The sequence below is a fragment of the Ursus maritimus genome, unplaced genomic scaffold (genome assembly GCF_017311325.1).
Source record: "Ursus maritimus isolate PB19 unplaced genomic scaffold, ASM1731132v1 scaffold_21, whole genome shotgun sequence".
NCBI classification, from domain to species: domain Eukaryota; kingdom Metazoa; phylum Chordata; class Mammalia; order Carnivora; family Ursidae; genus Ursus; species Ursus maritimus.
The window spans coordinates 56,323,433-56,340,022 of NW_024424564.1; the positions used below are offsets into that span (position 1 = coordinate 56,323,433).

At 47.4% G+C, this 16,590-nt stretch overlaps 1 long non-coding RNA gene across 1 annotated transcript; it reads right to left on the reverse strand.

Moving 5' to 3' along the window:
• Positions 1-1,276: 1,276 nt before the first annotated feature.
• Positions 1,277-14,766, reverse strand: LOC121104456. The gene is made up of 4 exons (XR_005836804.1): positions 13,980-14,766; positions 13,662-13,868; positions 4,004-4,111; positions 1,277-2,612 (listed from the first exon to the last, which is right to left on the reverse strand). It is a non-coding gene; the product is annotated as an uncharacterized LOC121104456 (long non-coding RNA).
• Between the last annotated feature and the right edge of the window lie 1,824 nt (positions 14,767-16,590).

A 16,590-nucleotide genomic window follows, 5' to 3' on the forward strand; every position in this document is an offset into this window, starting at 1 on the left:
GGGCCCTGGGCCCAGGGTCTGAAGGGGAGAGCCGGGGACCTCAAGGGGGGGCGGAGACCCTGGGCCGGCGGTCTGAGGGGGAGGGCCGCGGACCAGGGGGCCTCAGGGCAGGGCCAGGACCCAGTGCCAGGGGGCCTAAGTTGGGGCCCGGGGGCCTCAGGGGGAGGGCGGGGCCTGAGTGGGGGCCAAGGGCCCAAGGGCGTGTGCGGGGACCCTGGGCCGGGACGGCGGGGGCGCCAGCGGGGAGGGACGGGATGTGCGGACTGAGGGCGCCACAGGACACTGGGCTGAGGGCCAGAGAGGGCGACTGGACTAAGGGTCGCCAGCCGGGGGAGAGGGCTAACCTGAAGTGGGGACAGGACACTGGGCAGGGGAGGGAGGAGGATTCCCAAGATAAAGGCCACCAGACTGGGGGTGCTGGCTGGGGAGAGGTGAACCCCAGGTGTCCAGGGAGAAGCCTAGATAGGTTCCTCGGTTTCCTGGTTAGCACAGTGACCTTGAAGGAGGGCTGGGGCCCTGGGGGAAAGGAGCTGGCAGGTGGCCCCTCCTTGTGGCAGCCTGAGAGGCTCCTCAGGGAGAGAAGGGACACACCTACCCCCCAGGGCAGAGGCTAGGTCCTTCTGAGCTGGTAAGATCTTCTCCTTATATGGGCAGACAGGGCAGAGTCCATTGCCCGGGACCCTCCAGCTAAGGCCTTACTTGAAGTGGGCGGGCTCTGACATCCCAAACCTCTCAGTGGGAGCTAGAGCCCACCAGCCTTTTGCTGACCAGTGCTTGTGCTTCTCTGCCCCATTCTATGGATTGAGAAGTGAAGGCGTGGAGGGTGGTCTAGGATTGCAGCCACAGTCCCCCCTTGAAGCTGGTGCCCCCTCCAGACACATGCTTGGCCCAGCATGGCGGCCCCAAGCACATCTGCACCAGACCCCGGAGCTGCAAGTGTGTCCTCTGCTCTGCAGACACCTACTGATGAGAATCGGAACTCGCCAGGGCACCCAGTAGTAGAGGACAAGCGGGCTGGGCCGGCCACATGCAAAGCCACAACCTGGAGGATCTCACGACAGGGAGCAAAAGTAAGAGGCTCCTGAAAAACAAGATGAGAACCAGGACACCCTTCTTCACAGTACAGGAGAGGGAGGGTGGCTTCTTAAATGACAGAAGGAATGCCCAGGAGGAGTAAAGAAAAGACACACACCTAGTCATGTCAGAGTGACATTCTGGAATTCCAAGGATAAAGAGATGAGCTCAACAACCTTCCGGGAAGAAGGGTCTTCTTTAATCAGACTGAATCTGATTGTCACTTGGCAAAGAAGCAGTTGTCAAAATTCTAAGAATTGAACCAAGAATTCCATATATAGTGAAACTCATTCATGACACAGCAAAAATAAAGGTGTCTTCACAGTCTGTAAACATCGAAGTTTACTGCATACAAAGTCTCTAGAAAAATGCTGAAAGATAGACTAAGGCAAAATGAAAAGTATCCAAGAGTAAGACATGGATGCCAGCAAAGAAAATCAAATAACAACTTGAGAGAAAATCCTGGATGAGCCCAATACGGCATATGGCAAGGGGAGGTGAGAGCAGGAAAGAAAAAGCACACTAAAGTTCTTGTACTATTAGAGGATTTTAAAATTGTTAGAAAGAAGTTGGGGGAAAACTGAAGAAAAAGCAGAAAACAGAAAAAGATAAATGCATGATAAATAAGGACTATAATGTGAAATGACAGGAAGAAATTCAAGCATTTGCATAATCACAAACACAACTGAATTAAATTCATCTATTAAAAGAGACTCTCAAAATGGCATATATCATTACTATTTACAAAAAAAAAAAGATCTAAAAATGTCACAGAGAGATTGAAAATAAAAGGATGGAAACTTTTGTTCCTCATGAGACTGTAAAGAAGATGGACAAACACCTACACTGGAAGATATCTGCAACATGTATACCTTGCAAATGATTAGTGTCCAGAATCCTTTCAAATCCATCAGAAAAAGACAAGCCAATAGAATGATGGGCCAAGTCCATACCCGGGCTCTTTGTAGAAAAGAACATGGAAGGGCCAGTAACCTCACCAGTAACTTTAGAAATGCAAACTAAAATCACACGAAATGAGCACAAACGTTCAAGTCAAACCCAGTGACGACAGGAAGGTGGGTCAACTGAAATACACATATTCTGCTGGCTGGAATGTCCTGCGGTACAATTATCTCGGTAATAATAAGGCATTACCCGGTAGAGCTGGACGTGTGTATCAGTTGTCTATTGCTGCGTAACAGACTACGTGCAAAACTTTGTAGCTCAAAACAGCAATAATTGTTCCTTTTGCACAGGGATCTCCTATTTGGGCAGGATTCAGCAAGCACGGCTTGTCTACTCCACACTTCCCCACCTGGGGTCTCCCTACTGGGGGCTGGAGGGCCCACATCCAAGATGGTGCACTCATGTGGCTGGTAGGCTGGTTCCAGCTGTGGACTGAGTGGGATGGTGTCCAAGTTCCAAGAGAACCAGGTGGGAACTGTATCACTTCTCATATTGTGGTCCCAGAAGTCACAAAGCATCACTTGTGGTCCAGCCTGTCCAGATTAGAGAGATGAGACACCGACCTCTGCCCTCTGTGGAAACAAGTGTCAAAGTCACATTTTAAGAGGAAGGAACATGTGGTATGGGAGAAGTTGTGGCCACTTGGAGAAAATGCAAGCTGCCACATGTGCACACCGATTCCCAGCTCTAGGGTTAAGCTGATACGTACTCCTAGATCCATTCCATCCCTGAACATAACACCAAAGAAACCTGTACTGGTTCATACGGAGACGTGCATCAGTGTTCAAGACAGCAGTGTTTGTTTTTGTTTGTTTGTTTGTTTTAAGATTTTATTTATTTGACAGAGATAGAGACAGCCAGCGAGAGAGGGAACACAAGCAGGGGGAGTGGGAGAGGAAGAAGCAGGCTCATAGCAGAGGAGCCTGATGTGGGGCTCGATCCCACAACGCCGGGACCACGCCCTGAGCCGAAGCTAGACGCTTAACCGCTGTGCCACCCAGGCGCCCCAAGACAGCAGTGTTTTTAATAGCAGAATGCTGAGAGGAAAAAATACTTTCAATGTCTTTGGACAATAAAATGAATAAAGTGAGGTGCATCCATACAACGGTTGGATAACACACAACAGCTGAAATGAATGGTTGTACCACTTGGAGCCATGTGGCCGAATCTTAGACACAATACTGAACGGCAGTAACTCAAGACTGTAATATAAAGCATGATTCCATGTACACTCAACAGAGTGAGCTAGGAAATACATGTGTAAGTATGTACACACACCTCGTATCTTTTTTTTGATATCTGTTAATAAAGCTTAAGCTCATACAGACGGCTCCAATTCCGATCCAACAGATCTCATTCTACCCTCTCTCTGTAGAACTCTTGAAACAGTAGAAAGCCTCTGTGCATTCACCTGGTAGCTCGCTCAGTCTCCACTGTGTGTTGAGGCTGTACCAGCCAGAAAGTTGACCCAAGATCTCAACCACCACCCCGTACCCCGCCTCCATTAAGAAGTACCTCCAAAAGATGTCCAGATGAGAGCTTGGGCCTGACAGAGGCAAGGAGAGGGCATCGGTGTTCTTTTGTCATGTTCTATTTTTCTAGCAGAAGTCAGATGAAGTCCTTTTTCTTTGTGTTTGATCTAGCTCTAACCTTTGATCTAGTATATTGTGCTTCCATAAACAAACACAACATTCTTTAAATGGTATTCTCACTTCAGAATTCAGGGGAAAAAATCATTTTTGTTGACTCTTTTAATAGAAATTTAGTTATTTGCAGAGTTTCAATAGAAATCAGTCCTCTTTTTTACCAAAATAGAATCAGAGAAATTGTGCAACCAAGACCTGATGTGGGTGTCACATTTGAGACTACATTCAGTGTGACCCACCCACCTTAGGAACGAGGGTTGTAGCATCTGTGTTGAATCAATGCCCACAGAGCCCTCAGACCCACCCTATTCAGGTACCTGTCCCGTGGTATGCCCGACCTTCGTCCTACAAGCAGTAAGGAAGCAAGAACTGTGCCAGGCACCATGGTCCTTGAGAAGAGAGGGACGTACCCACCTGTACAGGTGCTGCAAAGAAATCAGAGGGAGGTTAGTTTGGTTCTGTTTCCTAATTAGGAATAAAAGAGCAAATGAAAGAAATCTCAGGCATAAGAGAGGCTCAACCCCACATTCCTTATGATGACATCTCCAAACAGAAGTTGATTTTCTGGACTTGATCATTGGGTAGTACCACATGACTCAGATGGGCCAGCCCAACAAGGAGGCTCATACAGGTTAATTACCACTTCTACAGCACCTTTGTAGATGAATCAGTTCCCAACATAGGAAGACCCAGCTTTCTGCGGTCAAGAATAACCTTTGTAGATAATTTATCATCATAAGGAGGGGTTGATAAAAATTTTCCAAAACTTAAGAATGCGTCAAAGGGGGCACCTGGGTGGCTCAGTCGGTTAAGTCCCAACCCTTCATTTCAGCTCAGGTCATGATCTCAGGGTTGTGAGATCGAGCCCCGTGTTGGGCTCTGTGCTCAGCCCAGGAATCTGCTTGTCCCTCTCTCTCTTTTCTCCTCCCCACCCCCCCCCCATGCTCACACTCTCTTCCCCTCTTTCTCAAATAAATAGAATCTTAAAAAAAAAAAAAAAAGAATGGGTAAAGGGATGGTAGTGGGTCCTTTGGTAGGAGGCTAAATATTATCTAGCAGACCTGCCAAGAGGATATTTTTTATTCTCAAGAGTGTGCACCTGTTTCACTGCTATTTACTATTGATTATTATTTTTTTTTACAAATCATTAAGGGTAGACTTCAACTTGTAGGAAACAGCTAGATAAAATGACCCCTGTCTGATAGCAATGCACATGAATTTTGTCCAGTAGTAAGTGACAGAAATTATTTCTGTCTGGTTAAAGAAATTACAATTGGAAGAGGTTGCCATTTTATGGCCCTGTAGATCATTACCCAGTTTTAATCTAAATTACCAGGCTTGCTCAAGCAAGCTTGTCTTCAGCCACCACCAATACTCCCTTCAGTCTTCAGTCTTTTTTAAGATTTTATTCATTTGAGAGAGAGCGCACAAACAGACGAGGGAGAAGCAGACTCCCCACTGAGCAGGGAGCCTAACATGGGGCTTGATCCCAGGACCCGGGATCATGAACTGAGCCAAAAGCAGATGCTTCACCAACTGAGCCATCCAGGTGCCCCATCTTTGGTCTTTTGAACCAACCTTACCATCAAGCTGGTTTCCTCGTAATTATTTAAATAAGTCTTGGACACATCCTCACTTTAGAGCTATAGAGTCATATTTTTAACTTTTTGATAATAATGTCTTGATAGTTCCTACATCTAGCTGCCTCTCAGCATCCCTGTACAATGTCTAATAGGCATCTCAAACTCTACATGCCTGATACTCAGCTCCTGGCCTTCATCCCCAAACCTCTCTTCTGTTGCCTTCCTCATCTGTTATGTGTTGAATTGTGTCCCCCAAAATATGTTGACATCTTAATCCCCAGTAGCTGTGAATTGGATCTCACGTGGAAATAGGTCTTTACAGATGGTCAAGATAAGATGAGGTCCTTGGGGTGGGTCCTTATCCCACAACTGGTGTCCAGGGAAATTTAGGCACGGACACACAGACCACGAGCAGTCCACGTGGACGGAAGCAGAGATTGGAGGGATGCAGGTACAAGCCCAAGGAAAGCTCTCCGCCAGAAGCTGGCAGAGACAGGAGATGACCCTGCCTTACGGGTTTCAGAGGGAGTGCTGGCCTCTAAGCTATGAGACAATACATTTCTGTTATTTTAAGTCACCCAGTTTGTGGCCAGTTTGTTATGGCAGCCGTAGGGTACTAATCCACCTTTTCAGTAAATGGTAACTTCATGTTTCCTGGGTAAGCCCATCAGATCCATCAGCAAATCTTTTTGGCTCCCCCTTCAAACTGTGTCCAGCCCTGTGTCACCAGTTCCTCTGCTACTACCCCAGAGCCAGTCACTATTATCTCACACCTAGATTATCTCAGTATCTTGACTAGTCTCTGTTTCACCTGGGAAACTGTATACTTTTTCTCGACACAGCAGCCCAAATGATACTGCCACTTCTGGGCTCAGAACCTTCCAGTGGCTCCCCGTCTCTCTCAGAATAAAAGCCAAAGTCCTCAACGTAACAACGAAAAAACAAACAACCAGATTAAAAATGGGTAAAGGACTTGAATAGACAAAAAGACATACAAATGACCAATAAGCAAATGAGAAGATGTACAGCACATTTATCATTTGGGACACGCAAATCAAAGCACAAAGAGATAGCACTTCACACCCACTAGGGTGGCTGGGATCAAAACGTCAGATCGTAACAAGTGTTGGTGAGGATGTGGGGACGATGTTGCTGGAGGGAATGTAAAAAGGTGCAGCTGCTTTGGAAGACAGTTGGACAGTTTCCCAAAGTGTTAAACATAGAGTTACCATATGACCCAGAAATTCCGCTCCTGGTTATATACCCAAAGGAAATTAAAACACATGTCCACACAGAAACTTGTTCATGAAGATTCGTAGCAGATGATTTGTGATAGTTAATAAGTGAAGATAAACCAATGTCCATCGACTCATGAATAGCGAGTGCGACATATCCATGAATGGAACAAAAAGGGATGAAGTGCTGAAATGTACTACATGGAAGAGTCTAGAAAACATTATGCAAAGGGAAAGATGCCAATAGGCCACATACTGACTGATCCCGCGTATATGAAATGTCCACAATAGGCAAATCTACAGACACAGAAAACGCCTCAGGGAAGGGAGAAATGGAGACATACTTCTAATGGGTATGGGACTTCTCTGGGGATGATGATGTTCTAAAATTGACTGTGGTGAGGGCTTCACAACCCTGTGCCTATACTAAAAACCACTGAGTCGTACATTTAACATGAGTGGAATTGTATAGTATGTGAATGACATCTTAAGAAAGTTGTTGTAAAAATATATTGAAGAAATAATCACGTAAGTAAAAATAAAAAATAACACGAGAGACTTCTGGTTTAGAGTAGATGATGTGGACTCCTCTCTCCCTGCTCATCCAACTTTTAAAACCAGGAAACAATACAGCAGACAATTATAGAAAAATGGAGGGAGTCTGGCTGGGGACCCAGGATTGAGGAATAGCACAGAAGCCTGGAGTCTCCCATGCCCTACTCAGCAGAAGGCCGTCCAGGTCCAGCATCTCCAGACCAACCAGTGGCAGAAAGCAGCCCAGGCCCACCCTCTCCCCGCCCTCCCCCCAGCAGCTGAGGGGAGCCCAACTATCCTCCCCTGGGGGAACTGGCAGAGATTAGGAAGTACTCTCCATCCCACAGAACCATCCTTTCGCACAGCCACCTACCAGCTCTGCGGAGCCTAGGGAATCACCTCCATCCCCATAGACAGCACCAGCAGAATTAAGTGGGAGCTTCAGTGGTACCAGATGAAAAAAATAGACCAGAGTAGGAATGCAAGGGCTCTAAGAACTAAATTTCCTTTGGAACCACAACCCACAACAGTGGGCCAGGATGTTCTACACCCAAACAGGATGAATGCCTGCTGAAATAGAAGGTTTAAATGGGATTCAGAGTCTCCTAACATAATATCCAAGCTGTTTAGATTACAATTTTAAAAATCACTTGTCATACCAAGAACCAGGAAATTCATACTTGAAATAAGAAAAAATAATCCACAAATGCCAACACAGAGATGAATCAGATGTTGGAATTACCTGATGGGGACTGTAAAGCAGCCATCACAAAAATGCTTCGACAACTAATTATAAATTACCTTAAAACACATGAGAAAATAGAAATTCTTAGAAACAAACAAAAAAACAAATGGAAGTTACAGGACTGAAAAATACACCAAAGTAAGAAACTCACTGTACAGAGGTTCAACAGCGTAATGAATATGACAGAAGAAAGAATCCATGAACCAGAAGATACAACAACAGAAATTACCCAATCGGAGCGATAGAGAGAAAAGAGGTTGAAGAAAAAATAACAAAGCCCCAGGAACACATGGGACTATAAAAAAAAAAAATCTAACATTTGTATCATTGGACCCCAGAAAGAGAAGAAAGGGTCTGAAGCTGAAACAATATTTGAAGAGCTAATGGCAGAAACTTCCCAAATTTGGCACATTCCAGTAGCTGGGCAAATCTCAAGATAAACTCAAAGAAATCTGTGCCATACACAATAATTAAATTTCTGAAAACTAACAGCAATGAAAAAATCTTGAAAGCAGAGAGAAACAGCACATTGCCTATAAGAGTAGAACAATGGGAATAACGGTGGGTTTCTCTCGGAAACCACAGAGGCTGGAGGAAGTGGCACATTTCTCAAGTGCTGAGAGGAAAGAGCTCTAGATTATGAGTTCTGACTCAGGTGAAAACATGCTTCAGGAATGAAAGTGAAATAAAAACATTCTCAGACAACGAAAACCAAAAGAACTTAAGCCCTGCAGAACTACCCTTAAAGAACACATAAAGGAAATTCTCCAAAGAGAAAAGAAATGAAAACAGAAGGCTTAGAACTTCAGGGAGGAAAGAAAAGCAAAGGAGTGAGCGAAACAGAGGTGAGTGTAGTGGATCATCCTTCTCGTGAGTTTCTTAAATTATATGGCATGGCTGACACAAAACTTGTGACTGTCTGATGTGGCACTAAGTTTATATAGGAAATAACGTAAACGATTGTATATGTTTTTAAGTGGGGGTGGTAAAGGGAGCTACGTGGAAGTGAGGTTTCTATGCTTCACTCCAAGTGCTAAAGTGGAGGCAGTGGCCTGTGTGCTATAATACTAAGAGAGCCCCTGAGAAAGCTACACAAACCGTTATGCTCAAAAACACATAAAAAAAACTGAAGCAGAATTCTAAACAACGTTCAGGTATCCCGCAGGAAGATAGGAAAAGAGAAAGAGATGAATAGGAAAGAGAGGGAATAAACAGAAAACAAATAATAAAATGGCTGACTTAAGCCCTGATATATGAAAAAAATAACATAAATGGTCTAAGTATACTGATTAAAACACACAGATTGTCAGAATGGATTAAAAAAATACAGCCCCCCTGGGATGCCTGGCTGGCTCAGTCAGTTGAGCATGCAACTCTCAATCTCAGGGTCATGAGTTCAAGCCCCATGTTGGTCATGGATCCTACTTAAAAAAAAATACAACCCAACTATGTGCTGTCTCCAGGAAACTCACTTCAAACATAATGACGTATCGGTTAAAAATAAAAGAATGCAAAAAGATATATAACACAAATATTAGTAAACATGTAGGAGTGGCCATGGTACATTATTTATTAAGCACTACAATATATACAGTATGCTATGTTATCATTTATTATACTATATATTAAAGTTGGATAAACTAGACTTGAGAGCAAAGAAAATTACTAGGAACAAAAAGGAACATTACATAAGATAAAGGGACCGATCCGTCTGGAAGACACAGTGATCTTAAATGTGTATGCATCAAACAACAGAGTTTAAAAATACATAAAGCGAAACATTACAGAGTTAAAAGGAGGAAAATGCACCTAAAATTACAAAAAACAAAATTACAGTCACGGACTTGCACACCCTACTCCCGGCAACTGATAGAACTAGGAGACAGAAAGTCAACAAAGATGGAGAACTCTATGCCACCAGAGACCAATGGGATCTAAACATTCATATGGCACTCCACCGAACAACGACAGAATACACATCCTTTTCGAGCACTCATGCAATATTAACCAAGCTAGACCACATCCTGGGTCACAAAACAAACCTCAACAAATTTAAAAGAATTTAAATCATACAGAGTATGTTCTCTAATTATAACAGAATCAAACTAGAAATCAACAGCAGAAAGACCACAGGAAAATTTCCAAATACTTGGAAACTAAACAGCAAACTTCTAAATAATCCATGTGTCAAAGAGGAAAGCTTAAGGGAATTCAAAAATATTGAACTGAGGGGCGCCTGGGTGGCTCAGTCGGTTGAGCACCCAACTCTTGATTTTGGCTCAGCTCGGGATCTCGGGGTCGTGGGATCGAGCCCTGCGTCAGGCTCCGTGCTCAGTGGGGAGTCTGCTTGAGAATCTCTCTTCCTCTGCCCCTCCCCCACCCTCTCTCCTTCTCTCTCTCTCTCTAAAATAAATAAATAAATTCTTTTTAAAAATATTGAACTGAAAAAAATGAAAATACAGTATATCAACATTTCTGGGACCTAACAAAAGCAGTGCTAAGAGGGATACCTATAGCACTAAATCCATATCTGAGAAAAGAGGAAAATTCTCAAATCAATAATCTAAACTCCCACCTTAAGTACCTACCAAAAAAAAAAAAAAAAAGAGTAAAATAAGCCCAGAGCAAGAAGAAGAAAGAAATATAAGAGTAGAAATCAATGAAATTGCCCCTCCCCCTGCTTGTGTGCGCGGGCGCCCGCTCTCTCTCTCTCAAGTAGATATATAAAATCTTAAAAAAAAAAAAAAAAGCGCGCCTGGGTGGCTCAGTCGGTTGAGCGTCTGCCTTCAGCTCGGGTTGTGGTCCTGCAATCCTGGGATCGAGCTCCCATCGGGCTCCCTGCTCGGTGGGGAGTCTGCTTCTCCCTCTCCCTCTGTCCCTCCCCCTGCTCGTGTGCGCGAGCACTCTCTCTCTCTGTCAAATAAATAAATAAAATATTTTTTAAAAAAGAAACCGATGAAATTGGAAATTGAAAATCAAGAGAAAAAGAAAAAGCTAGTTCTTTGAAAAGGTCCAGAAAGTTGGCAAACCTCACACAAGACGGACAAAGAAGGAAGAGAGAGAAGACAATTACATCAAGAATGAAACAGGAGGCATCAAAAGGGTATTAAGAGGACTGTGATGGTTAATCTCATGTGTCAACTTGGCTGGGCTACGGTGCCCAGGTATTTAATCAAATGTTATTCTGGCTGTTTCTGTGAGGGTGTTTTTGATGACGGTCACATTTAAATCAGCGGACTTTGAGTAAACCAGATTGCCCTGATAACGTAGGTGGGCCTCATCCAATCAGTTGAAGGCCTGAACAGCACAAAAGGCAGACCTCCCCCAAGCAAGGGGGAGTTCTCCCGCAGACTGCCTTCTGACTTCATCTGCAACATCAGCTCTTCTTGCTTCTACCACAACTATTAGCAATCGACACAAGGACACTGAAATTAAAAACACAACCATTTACAATTATTCAAAATCCAGTGAAACACTAAGAGTAATCTAAAGAGCGTGTATGGACCTTGTATGCTGCAAATGACAAAATGCTGATGAAAGAAGTCAAAGACCTAAATGAATGTGGAGATACACCATGTTCATGGTTAGAAAACTCAAAATAGTAAAAATGCCAGTTCTCTCCAAATTGATATACGAGTTTACCACAATGCCTATCGAAATACCAGCAAGAGTTTTCTTAGATACAGACAAGATTATTCTAAACCGTATATGAGATGGCAAAGGAACAATTCTAGCTGTAACAGTTTTGAAAAGGAGAGGAAAGTGGTAGGAACTGGTCTACCTGATTTCAAGAACTTATAGCTACAGTAATCAAGTCTGTGTGGTTTTAGCGGAGGGAGAGAAGCGCAGATCAATGGAAAATAATAGAGACCTTGTAAATAGACCCACAAAAACATGTCCAACTGATTCCTGACAAACGCAGAAGCATTTCAGCGGAGGAAGGATAGCCTTTTCAACAAATCACACTGGAGCGATTAGACACCCAAAGGCAAGAAAGACAGGAGGAGGAGACGGAGGAAAGGGGGAGTTGACAGGGGGAGGTAAGAGGGGGAGGGGAGGGAGGAGAAGGAGGGGGAGAAGAAACTCAACCTGAGGGTTTCACACCTTATACAAAACTTAACTTGAAATGGATCACGGACTTAAAACTATAATGCTTTTAGAGAAAAATAGGAGAAAATCTTTGGGATCTAGGGCTAGGCAAAAAGTCCTTGACACCAAAGACACAAGCATAAAAGAAAATATTGCTAAACTAGACCTCATGAACATCAGACACCTCTGCTCAGACTGAGCCTTGGAGAGCACGGAGAGACAAGCCGCGGACCGGGAGGAAGGGTTTGCAAACCACCTGTCTGACGAAGGGCTGAGAGACAGAATATATACACGCTCAAAAAAGTAAGTCGTCCACGTAAAACCCTGCCACAGACAGGAAGAGACATTCCAAGCAAGAGCATATGCAAAGATGCCCAGGGCCTTAGGCAGCAGGGAAATGCAAACTAGGTGTCAAAGGTCAAAGGTGGTGAGCCCGGGAACAGGAACGCTGGTGAGGATGTGGAGACACTGGAACACTCGCTTGCCGTCGGGGGATGCAAAGGGTGCGGCCACTCTGGAAAACAGCTTGGCAGTTGCTCTGAAAACGAAACACGCAGCCGGCACAAGACCTAGTTGTGCTCCTGCCCGATTATCCCAGAGAAACGAGGACTTCTGTTCACACCGAAAGCTGCACACAAGTATTCATAGCATCTCTCGTAGTAAATGGACCAAATCCGGAATAACCAGATGTCCTCCAGCAGGTGAGAAGGGAAACACGGCGCGCGCCACCCACGGCGGAGCACCGCTCACAGCGCGGAGGGACAAGCCACAGACACCCAGCAGCTGGGCCGCATCTCCGGCGGGTTACGCTGAGCAAAAGAGCGCAGCCCAGCAGGTTACTCGCCACGTGGTTCCCTTTGTGCAACACTAAGATGACACAATTTTAGGAATAGCACAGGGCAGGGCAGGGGCAGGAGGGAGGTGGCCGTGGTTCCGAAAGGCGGGCAGGAGCAATCCGTGTTGGAACTCCTCAGCCTTCACTGTGGATCCACGAAACAGCTTGGGCGCAAAGAACATGTAGAATCAGGGGCGCCTGGGTGGCTCCGTTGGTTAAGCGTCTGACTCATGATGTCAGCTCAGGTCTTGATCCCAGCGTCTGAGTTCAAGCCCCATGTTGGGCTCTGTGCTGGATGTGGAGCCTACTTTAAAAAAAAAAAACTTTTTTTTTAATGTGCAGAGTTTAATACATGCACTAGGACAAGTAAAACTGGGGAACCTCGGGGCGCCTGGGTAGCGCAGTCGTTAAAGCGTCTGCCTTCGGCTCAGGGCGTGATCCTCGTAATCCCGGATCGAGTCCCACATCAGGCTCTTCCGCTATGAGCCTGCTTCTTCCTCTCCCACTCCCCCTGCTGTGTTCCCTCTCTCGCTGGCTGTCTCTCTGTCACATAAATAAATAAAATCTTAAAAAAAAAAAAAAAAAAAACTGGGGAACCTGGAGCGACATCAGTGAACTGTATCAGCGTCCATACCCTGCCTGTGATTCTCCTACTATCATTTTGTTTAGTTATTTTTAAAGATTTTATTTATGTATTTGAGAGGGGGGAAGGGAGAGGGAGAGAATCTTAGACTCTGCGCTGAGCGCGGAGCCTCATGCAAGACTCGATCCCACGCGGGACCCTGAGATCACGACCTGAGCCTAACACCGAGAGTTGGACACCCAGCCAACTGAGCCACCCAGGCGCCCCTCCTACTATCATTTTAAAAAACGTTGGTGACCTTCGGGCATAACTAACATGCACAGGGATCCTTCCGCGTCTTTTCTTGGCATCGCATATGAGTCTATAATTACCTCCGTACAATTTTCAGTTGAAAACACTCCTCTGCTAAGAATGTTTTCTGAAGAAATAACCCGAGGGACCTGCCAGGGCATCAGAGCAGGTGGGCTTCTCGGAGAAGGGCTCCCGGCGGGGCGCCTCGCCGGGCTGTGCGCTCGCCCGCACCGTGCGGTCGGTACCAGCAGCCGTCGGAAACGCGCCTGCGCGGCAGCATCTGTGGTCTGAACACAGGTGAATCGTACTTGGTCACGTGAAAACAGTAGCTTAGAAAAGAGTACACACAGTAAAGTCTTTTCTGTTTTGTAATCTGCGAGCTTGTATATAAAACACACCTAATTTGTTTTCCAGGTCATCCTTTGGGGCGGGAGTGTAGATAGGTCTCCATTTTCCTTTCCTTTGGTGTTGGCTGGACTGTCTGTGGCCAAGGGCATTCCTGTTATGATTATGGTTTCTAGATGAACTACAGCATACCCAGTTAAATTTTAAACTCAGATAATTTTGTCGTATGAAGATGTCCCCTGCAATATTTGTACTTTTACTTGCCAAATCTGGCAATCCTAGTTATGACCGTGAACTCCAAAGCCATTTCCACCTTGGAAAATAAAATGGAACCCGTGGCAGCAGGCTCCTCCGTGCAGGAAGGCCAGGGCCAGCGTGCGTCCGCCTGACCCCTCTGCACCACTTGCGGCCTGCTCTCACCTGGGCACCCCCCCCTTCTCACCAACGGTGCTTCCCAGGTTTTGGCGGCTCCATTCAGCATCAGACACTGCTGCTCCCCCTGGGATCATCAGGTCACCATCCGTCTTCGTCCCTGGCCCTTTGCCCACTCCAACCCTCAAGACCCTTCTGAAACCTGGCCCCTCCTTGCTCGACTTACCTTCCACACCGTCACTGGTGCCTGTCCCAGGGCTTTGGTGCCTGAGGTTTTCTGTGAGCACCCTCCAAGGACCCCAGCCCAGGCACCAGGCCCCTCGTCCCCCCAATGTGCTGAGGCTCGTCCGGCCAGGCACTGCTGTCAGTGTTCCCCGAGGCCATTCCATCTCCGCTGAGGTCATCACGGCTTGCTAGTGCCCCACCTGTAGCTCCTGTCACCTCCAGACCCTCACCGAGTCTTGTATGTTCCTCCTCAGGCCCCCACGGTGTCTGCTGGAGACGCTGTGGTTCTCCCCATGGACCATCATCTCAGTGCCGCCCCCACCCTGAGAGGTTCTGACACAGTCAACCCCAGTTCTCCTTCAACCCCCTCTTCTCCACCCCAGAAAGGGCTAAACCCCAACGAAGCCCCCAGGGGTTGTTCCCAGCCTCTTCCTTACCCTCACTTTCTCACCAGCTGGCTGTCTCCACCCTTGCGGCCTCCACACAGACAGGCTCCACCCACCCTCCAAGCAGAGGAGCAGGTCTGGAGGTGCGGGGGCTCCGGGGGATGCTTCACACCGTCCTCATGCTCCCTCGCTACCGTCATTCCCACTTCTCCGGTGCGGAGAGGGAAGCCCCGAGGTCTCAGCAGCAGTGCTGGGGCTGGCGGCTGGCCGGTGGCCCTGGGCACGCCGGGTCGCCTGCCCTGACATCAGCTATGGGCAGCCGGTGCCAGTGTTCACTGCACACCTAGTCTGCACCAGGGAGCCGCGCACCTGGCTGTTCCTGGCCGCATCACTCCGCAGGCTGGCTGGCAGTACCCTGACACCAACGTCCCCTCCTGCACCAAGACAGTGACCATCTGGCACAGCTCTGAGGTTCCAGGGCTGTGTGGCCGGCTTTCCGGAAGCAGTGAAGTGCAGGCCCTTGCAGCTCATCTAGCCCAAAAAAGAAAGGCCGCTCCAGGCCATGAGTGCCCCAGAGAAAAACTGTGGGGCACCTCCACACGTTTACCTTAGAGGCCTGGACTTCTCTGGCCTCTCATGGTACAAGCTGGCAATGCAAATGCTACAAAAACAGAATGCCGCAGGGCACTTCCTCCCACAGGTCCTGGGGGGCTGGAGCCTCCATTCTGGGCCACACCCACCCCAGGAGGCTTGAGAGGTCCCAGGAGAGCAGCGATGGGGATACCTGGATGGGGGATATGCAGGTGGGGGATCATAGTGGGGGGGCTGCCCAGGAGGGTGGGAATTCTGGAGTCCGGAGACTTTGGATTCACCTGGGGTCAGTACCCAACTGCACCTGCCACCATTGTGTCACCTTCCCGCCACAGTCTCCCAGGAGGGTGGAAAGTGCTCATCCAAGATGTGTCACGTGAACGGACACAGCTCTTAAATAGGGCCGCCATGCATCCTGACCGGCTGAGACAGCCCGGTTTGTGCGGGTGCTCGCTTCATGGTCAGTAGCACTCCCCTTCACGCTCGGAGCGTCCCTTTCAGGCCTGCGATTACACGGCCACCCTACCTACACAATGAAATCCTTCCTGGGAGGGACCAGAGCAGGCCACACCCGGCTGACCCGCAGGCTGTGGAAGGTGCAGGAGGCAGGGTGACCTGAGAAGGGTTGCTGCCACTCTGCCAGGGGAATCGCTCATGTCCACACCTAGCCTGTGCCTGGCAGTCGTGGGGACTCAACGTATTCGGCCAACACTTAGGACGTGCGTGCTCTTCTCATGCTGGGTATGGATACATCAGGGCACATATCAGAGAAGGCCCCGCTCTCCCGAGTGTTCATTGTAGTTAGGGAGGCTGGCCCTATAAACCTCAGAGAACGATGAAACTGGGAGACAGGGGTAGGGGTGCTACCTTATAGAGAATGGTCGGTAGAGTGACATTTGGGCAAAGATCTGCACAGGTGAGGGGTGAGGCAGGCAGACAATTGAGGCAGAGCATTCCAGGTGGAGGGAACAGCCTGAGCCAAGGCCCGAGGTGCGGCACAGAGGACAGCCTAGCTGGAGCCAAATCAGCGCGGGAGGGCAGTGTGGGCCTGGTCACCACAGCTGCGAGAACTCTGGCTGTGAGGGACGCA